The following is a 7,775-nucleotide window of genomic DNA, read 5'->3' as shown; positions in this document are numbered from 1 at the left end:
ATATTATCACTTTGCGTGATGAGTCGATTGCCCAGGTTAATGTCCACCTGATTAAACATGGATGCGACAGGGGTAGGCGATCTGCGCCACTTTAGCATCGGCCTCGATGTTGGTGCCGTTCGCTTTTGTTATTTTGCAGACCAGCTGTAGCAGAGTCTTGTTGAGATCCAAATACATATCCGTGGAACCGGACACAAAAACTATCGGCGCCAGAGAGGCTAGAGGTGATACTTCCATGAAAAAACTGTTGTTGATGCTGGTCTGTGTGGGTTTTAGAGAAAACAAACCCAGCTCGGATTTGGCACAGTCACCCGAGGCGCAGTGTACGAAGGCCATGATAGCCAATTTAAAAAATATTCGCACTGGAGTATGTTCTCTTCTTCTTGGACGATCTCATCTGTCGTACGACTTCTTTTGTGTGAGTCCTCCGTTGTAGGAAGTTGGCTCTGTATATACTATTTCAAAGTAAGAAATAGTGTACACAGAGTCCAAGGGTTCCCCTTAGAGGTAAGATAGTGGCAAAAAGAGATAATTCTAATGCTCTATTTTGTGGTAGTGTGGTCGAGCAGTAGGCTTATCAGAGGGTAGTGTTAAGCATTTGTTGTACACACACAGGCAATAAATGACGAGCACACACTCAAAGACTTACTCCAGGCCAATAGGTTTTTATATTGAAAAATATATTTTCTTAGTTTATTTTAAGAACCACAGGTTCAAGATTTACAGTAAACACTTTAAATGTAAGGTACTTCACTTATATACTTCAGGAACTTTGAATTAAAGCAATATCATATACAGTCTTTGGAAAAATGTCAATAAGCTATTTTCAAAGTGGACACAGTGTAAAAATCAACAGTTCCTGGGGGAGGTAAGTGAAGGTTAGATTAGAAGGTAAGTAAAACACTTACAAGTCTCAGTTCTGGGGCATAGGCAGCCCACCGTTGGGGGTTCAAGGCAATCCCAAAGTTCCCACACCAGCAGCTCAGGGCCGGTCAGGTGCAGAGGTCAAAGAGGTGTCCAAAACACATAGGCGCCTATGGAGAACAGGGGTGCTCCGGTTCCAGTCTGCCAGCAGGTAAGTACCTGCGTCCTCGGGGGGCAGACCAGGGAGGTTTTGTAGAGCATTGGGGGGGGGGGGGGGGACACGTAGGCACACAAAAAACACCCTCAGTGGCACAGGGACGGCCGGGTGCAGTGTGCAAAGCAGGCGTAAGGTTTCAGGTAGAAAACAATGGAGGGACCCAGGGGTCACTCTAGCGGTGCAGGCAGGCACAGGGGGGGCTTCTCGGGACAGCCACCACCTGGGATAGGCAGAGGGTTGCCTGGGGGTCACTCCTGCATTGAAGTACAGTTCCTTGAGGTCCTGGGGGCTGCGGGTGCAGTGTTGGTTCCAGGCGTCGGGTCCCTTGTTACAGGCAGTCTCGGTCAGGGGAGCCTCTGGATTCTCTCTGCAGGTGTCGCTGTGGGTGCTCAGGGGGGGCGTCTCTGGTTACTCACGGGCTCGCAGTCGCCGGGGAGTCCTCCCTGAGGTGTTTGTTCTCTGGGTCTCGAGCCGAGGGCGTTGGGTGCAGAGTGTGAAGTCCCAAGCTTCTGTCGGGAAATGTACAGTCTTTGAAAGTTGCTTCTTTGTTGCAAAGAAGTAGTTGGTTTTGAGCAGGGCCGCTGCTCATGGGAGTTTCTTGATCCTTTAGTCCAGGGCAGTCTTCTGAGGCTTCAGAGGTCGCTGGTCCCTGTCGGATACGTTGCTGGTTGCAGGTTTTCGAAGTTGGAGACAGGCCGGTAGGGCTGGGGCCAAAGCAGTTGTCATCTTCCTCCTTCTCTGCAGGCTTGTAGGTCAGCAGTCCTTCTTGTTTCTCCAGGTTGCAGGAACCTGATTTCCTGGGATCTGGGGTGCCCCTAAATACTGAATTTGGGGGTGTGTTTAGGTCTGGGAGGGCAATAGCCAATGGCTACTGTCCTTGAGAATGGCTACACCCTCTTTGTGCCTCCTCCCTGTAGGAGGGGGGCACATCCCTAATCCTATTGGGAGAATCCTCCAAACTCAAGATGGAGGATTTCTAAAGGCAGGGGTCACATCGGTTCAGGACACCTTAGGGGCTGTCCTGACTGGTGGGAGACTCCTCCTTGTTTTTCTCATGATCTTCTCCAGCCTTGCCGGCAAAAGCGGGGGCAGTGGCCGGAGGGGTGGGCATCTCCACTAGCTGGGATGCCCTGGGGCGCTGTAACAAAAGGGGTGAGCCCTTGAGGCTCACTGCCAGGTGTTACAGTTCCTGCAAGGGGAGGTGAGAAGCACCTCCATCCAGTACAGGCTTTGTTCCTGGCCACAGAGTGACAAAGGCACTCTCTCCATGTGGCCAGCAACATGTCTGGTGTGTGGCAGACTGGCAGAAACTGGTCAGCCTACACTAGAAGTCAGATTGGTATTCAGGGGGCATCTCTAAGATGCCCTCTGGGTGTATGTTAGAATAAATTGCACACTGGCATCAGTGTGTACTTATTGTGCTGAGAAGTTTGATATCAAACTTCCCAGTTTTCAGTGTAGCCATTATGGAACTGTGGAGTTTGTGTTTGACACTGTAGGGGCATAGTGCTCATGCACATATGCCCTCACCTGTGATATAGTGCACCCTGCCTTAGGGATGTAAGGCCTGCTAGAGGGGTGACTTACCTATTCCGCAGGCAGTGTGAGGTTGGCATGGCACTCTGAGGGGTGTGCCATGTCAACTTAGTCATTTTCTCCCCACCAGCACACACAAGCTGTGAGGCAGTGTGCATGTGCTGAGTGAGGGGTCCCCAGGGTGGCATAAACCATGCTGCAGCCCTTAGAGACCTTCCCTGGCATCAGGGCCCTTGGTACCAGGGGTACCAGTTACAAGGGACTTACCTGAATGCCAGGGATGTGCCAATTGTGGAGACAAAGGTACAGTTTAGGGAAAGAACATTGGTGCTGTGGCATGGTTAGCAGGGTCCCAGCACACTTTCAAATCATAACTTAGCATCAGCAAAGGCAAAAAGCCAGGGGGTAACCATGCGCCATGGAGGCATTTCCTTACATAGGTTTTTTATAGGGCATTTGCGGGCCCCTGCGTCGCAAAGCCCTTTGCTTCCTTTTAACACCTGGCCACGCCTTATACAACAACCAAGCTCCTTCTTGGGGCTGTTTTTTCATGCACCCGGCCAAAGCCGAGGTTACAGAGCCCACGACGTCATGGGCTATGTTCGTAGCTGCCCCTTTAACGTGAGGTTTTGCAATTTCGAACCCTCTTCTCAAGAAAGGCATGGCTCTTCTACACAAACTCTGAAAGAAGCCCCTCAATCTGGCCCTGTACATAACAGGGGCCCCTTGAAAGTAGGGCGGCGATCCATCATAGCCGGCCTGAACTCTATAATAGTCCCTGTACATAGAGGGGTCCCCGTATGTTTTCACGATGACCATCTCAACTGCCTAATAGTCACTGTTGCGGCCTTAAATGAAGCTTAACAATAACTTTCCCGTATTTAAAGGCCATAATGGTTATAGTGTCAAAATGTTTTTTTAGAAATTGCCACGTACTTCAGTATGTGAGGTTGTATATTAACCATTATGTTATTTTCTCCCTTCACCGGGACCCATCTCAACATCGGCGAATAACTATCCCCATCCTCTGAGGTTCTACGATGTCACCATACCACGTAGAGTGTATCAAATCTGCTGTTAATATCGAGGCATGTAGGGTCTGGATCCACCTGTCTTTTCACATGTTGTACGGTCCCCAAAACCCTTTGTAATTTACTGGTACATATAAACCTGGTATCTAGCTCCGGGGCTTTAAGAAACACTTTTCTTCTAACGTTATCCGATACCAGATGTATAATCGCATACTCTTCAATGCCAGCTATGGCTCTGTTGATGGAGTCGACCACTGCTGCTATGGTGGTGTAATACCCATGCAGGAAGCTCACAGGGAGGCTCAAGAAGTCCTGAGAGTGCTTTATGATAAATTTTGCCTTGTGCTTTGTAAATGTATTCCACATTCTAGGGTACTGTATCTCCATTAGGGCCACCTCCCAGGACCCTTTCAGGTCCACCGGTTCAGACAGTTTCACCGTATAATAAGAATTCTGATTGTTGGGGAACAGTTCCTTTGAGGCGTTGGACAGCAGCGTAATATAAAAAAAAAAAAGAGGACTCCATCTCAGCACTTACAGCATGACCTCACACCCCGTGCAGCGAGCTATCCAAAACCCAACTGTTAAATTTCTTGGGCCACCCCCACCATTTGACCAGTGCCTGTCTCTTAGCTCAGCTGCCTTTCCTTTTCAGAACCTTTTCAACCCTGTACACCCTGTTTGGATCATAGGGCACCTTTTGTAACTCTGTTATAAAAGACACACGTTACCCTTTCCCTGTCCTAGTACTTTAACTTGTAAATATATACCCCTTCTTTAAACTCTGCACTTTCCACTATAAATATCTGATCGCTAAGGGGCATATTTATACTCCGTTTGCGCCGATTGTGCGTCAAAAATGTTGACGCACAATCAGCACAAACCTTGCCCCGTATTTAAACTTTGCCACCCGAGCCCGCGGACGACAAAATTCCGCTGTGTGCGTCATTTTTTGGATGCGGCAACCCGCCCTGCGTTAATGATATGCAGGGTAGGCGTTCCCGTCCCAAAAATGACGCAAACGGCCGGGCGTCGTATTTATGCTTTCGGGCAAAAATTACGCATGGCCGGAGGCGGAGCCAGAAAATGACGGACAGCCCGGTTTGCGTCAAAATTTAACGCCTGGGTCAGGGCAGGCGTTAAAATGGGGCAAACACACCTGTATTTAATCAGAACACACAGAACAAACAGCAGAGCTGCAAAAGGGAGACATGGAGGTGATTCTTATCCAGCGTGCACGCAGAGCCCAGCAGCAACAACAGCAGCTACAACAACACCAGCAGGGACCCCAAAGGCAGTGCAGAAGGCAGGAGAGGATATTCCGCCCAAGAACGACCCTTCAGGGCCTCAGGGAACACGACATCATACAGAGGTACCGTTTGAACTGGCAGGCCATTCAGCAGCTGCTGAGAAATATTGAACAGCAGTTCGCCCCCACTTTGGTGACACCCCACACCATACCAACAGAAACAAAGCTGCTTGCCGTACTTCACATGCTGGCAAGTGGCTCTTTTCAAACAACTGGAGCCCTGGTTGGCGGAATATCACAACCATCATTCTCCACATTTCTGCCCAAAGTACTGGATGCCATAATTCAACTGACACCCTGCCACATCTGCTTCCCTAACACACTGCAGAAGCAGCAGGAAACTAAACAGGGGTTCTACGCAATCAGTGGCTTCCCACACGTCCTTGGTGCAATCAACTGCACACATGTACGCCTTGTGCCACCTGCTGCAACTGAACACCTTTACTGCAACAGGAAGCACACACATTCAATCAACGTGCAGGCCATAGTCGATCACCAGGGATTGATCACCAACATCGTGGCTAAATATCCTGGGAGTGTACATGACTCATTCATCTTCCGTCACTGCACCATCAACCAATACTTCCAGGATGGACAGTATGGCAATGGACTACTTGTTGGTAAGTACAAAAACCTACTTATATACACACTGCACAGCAACCCTCTAGGACACACAACACATACACCACAACAGCAACATCTAGACAGGAACACACTGAGGTCCTGACATCACTAGCCATGTTTCTTAAGTCACCATTGAACCTGTCACACATCGGAAATTACTGTAAAGCCTAATGTGAAGCCATTAATGAGTGTGGTAGCCGAAATGTCACCTTGCAAATTGTAAGTGTCACAATGACCTTTACATTAATACACTGCCTAAGTCTAAAGGTATGGGATGTCCAGGGTACTTTCATATGAACGTGCTAACAACACTTATAAATTAAACTCTACATTGAACTATCTACTCACCCCAAGTGATGACACAAGGACACCTGTATCACAAGTCACAATGCTAGGGAGGGCACACTGCACTGAAAATCACAAAACATACGGATGACAAACTGTTAGCAGACAAACACGTGCTCAGCCAAGGAAACAACACAATGCAGATGGTATAGCCTACAAGTATAGGATGTCACATTAGTACACTAAATAGTCACAGACAACACAAGATAACTACTGCTATTGAAGGTCTTTTCAATAGTGCAAGCTACATCAACATGATCCCATTCTTTTTCTCTTTCAGCTGATCAGGGGTATGGCATCCAGCCATGGCTAATGACACCATTTTGGAACCCGAGTACTGCTGCAGAGCGGGCATACGACGACGCCCATAAGAGGACACACAGCATTGTCGAGCGGACCTTCGGCATCCTCAAGTCAAGGTTCCGCTGCCTCGACATCACTGGTGGTAGCCTACTATATTCCCCCTAGATGGTCTGTAGGATCATCCTCACATGTGCAATATTGCACAATATTTGTGTCAAAAGGAACATTCCCCTCCTCGAACCAGACCCATACATGCCTAAAGACGAGGAAAAGGACAATGCTGCCCTGCAACAGGAGGGGGGAACAACCAAACACGGCTGCTGGAGTGCGTAGGCGCCAACACACTGTGAACAATTTCTTTTCATAATTATCACCCTCACCACTTAATGAACTATTGTAAATAAACACTGATAACAAACACCACATCATGGTCTGGCCTATTCATTTCTGCACACCTTTAGCTCTAAATATCAGAAGAAGAATGTCGTCTCATGGAGCAATAATGATATAACAATCAGGACACAGAAAAACACACTACAAATGTAATGCCTATCATACAACAGTCACATACACACACAATGTAAATGACTGACATCCTGTACAGTTCAACTTTGAAGGGCAATAGCTGAGGACAACACCTATTACACACATACATGTTGGATACATGGTTCATCGCAGCAGATGGCACACAACTAAAACACCATCACTCAACTAGGGGAAAACAGGCCTCATACATCAGGCAGTTGACATGCTTTTGCTTCAGGAACAGGAATGTATTACCAGACTCTTGGCAGCAGTAATTCGAACTACTTCCAATCTTTGCAATGACTATCTGTCACTAGAGTTACACATAAACAAAACAAGCATTGGCGGGTAGAGACAGATTTAACCTAAGTTATAAGCACAGTCTTGAATTCTGTTACTATTGAGTTTATTTCTTACTCAGAATTATTTCAAAACCAATTATAATAGTCAAAAAACGATAGGGAAATTAGAAAAATGAAAAGGCTTGTATACAATACAGTGACTGAAAACACATAACAAATTGTACTTTACTAGGTATAACAATCGACCTACACAAACACAGGACTTATACAGTCACAATTAATGGTATTACAGGAGGACAGAAACACAAACATAAGCCCTATACATTTAAATAGTGGTCACCGTTAACATTTCACATGTAATCCACTTCTGCATGCTAAGGTACTGGGCTTCTGCGTACACTTACTAATCTAGTGTTAAATATTGCTTTCACACTAGTGTATTCTAGTGTACCTACACTCTTTATATTCTCATCAATTATTTAATGAACCCAGTGCTCTTGCACTCTATAAAGTCAAAGTTTGAGCAATATTTAACACTAGATTAGTAAGTGTACGCAGAAGCCCAGTACCTTAGCATGCAGAAGTGGATTACATGTGAAATGTTAACGGTGACCACTATTTAAATGTATAGGGCTTATGTTTGTGTTTCTGTCCTCCTGTAATACCATTAATTGTGACTGTATAAGTCCTGTGTTTGTGTAGGTCGATTGTTATACCTA

Source organism: Pleurodeles waltl, chromosome 6 (assembly GCF_031143425.1).
Source record: "Pleurodeles waltl isolate 20211129_DDA chromosome 6, aPleWal1.hap1.20221129, whole genome shotgun sequence".
In the NCBI taxonomy this organism is placed as follows: Eukaryota; Metazoa; Chordata; class Amphibia; order Caudata; family Salamandridae; genus Pleurodeles; species Pleurodeles waltl.
This window is presented reverse-complemented; position numbering follows the sequence as displayed.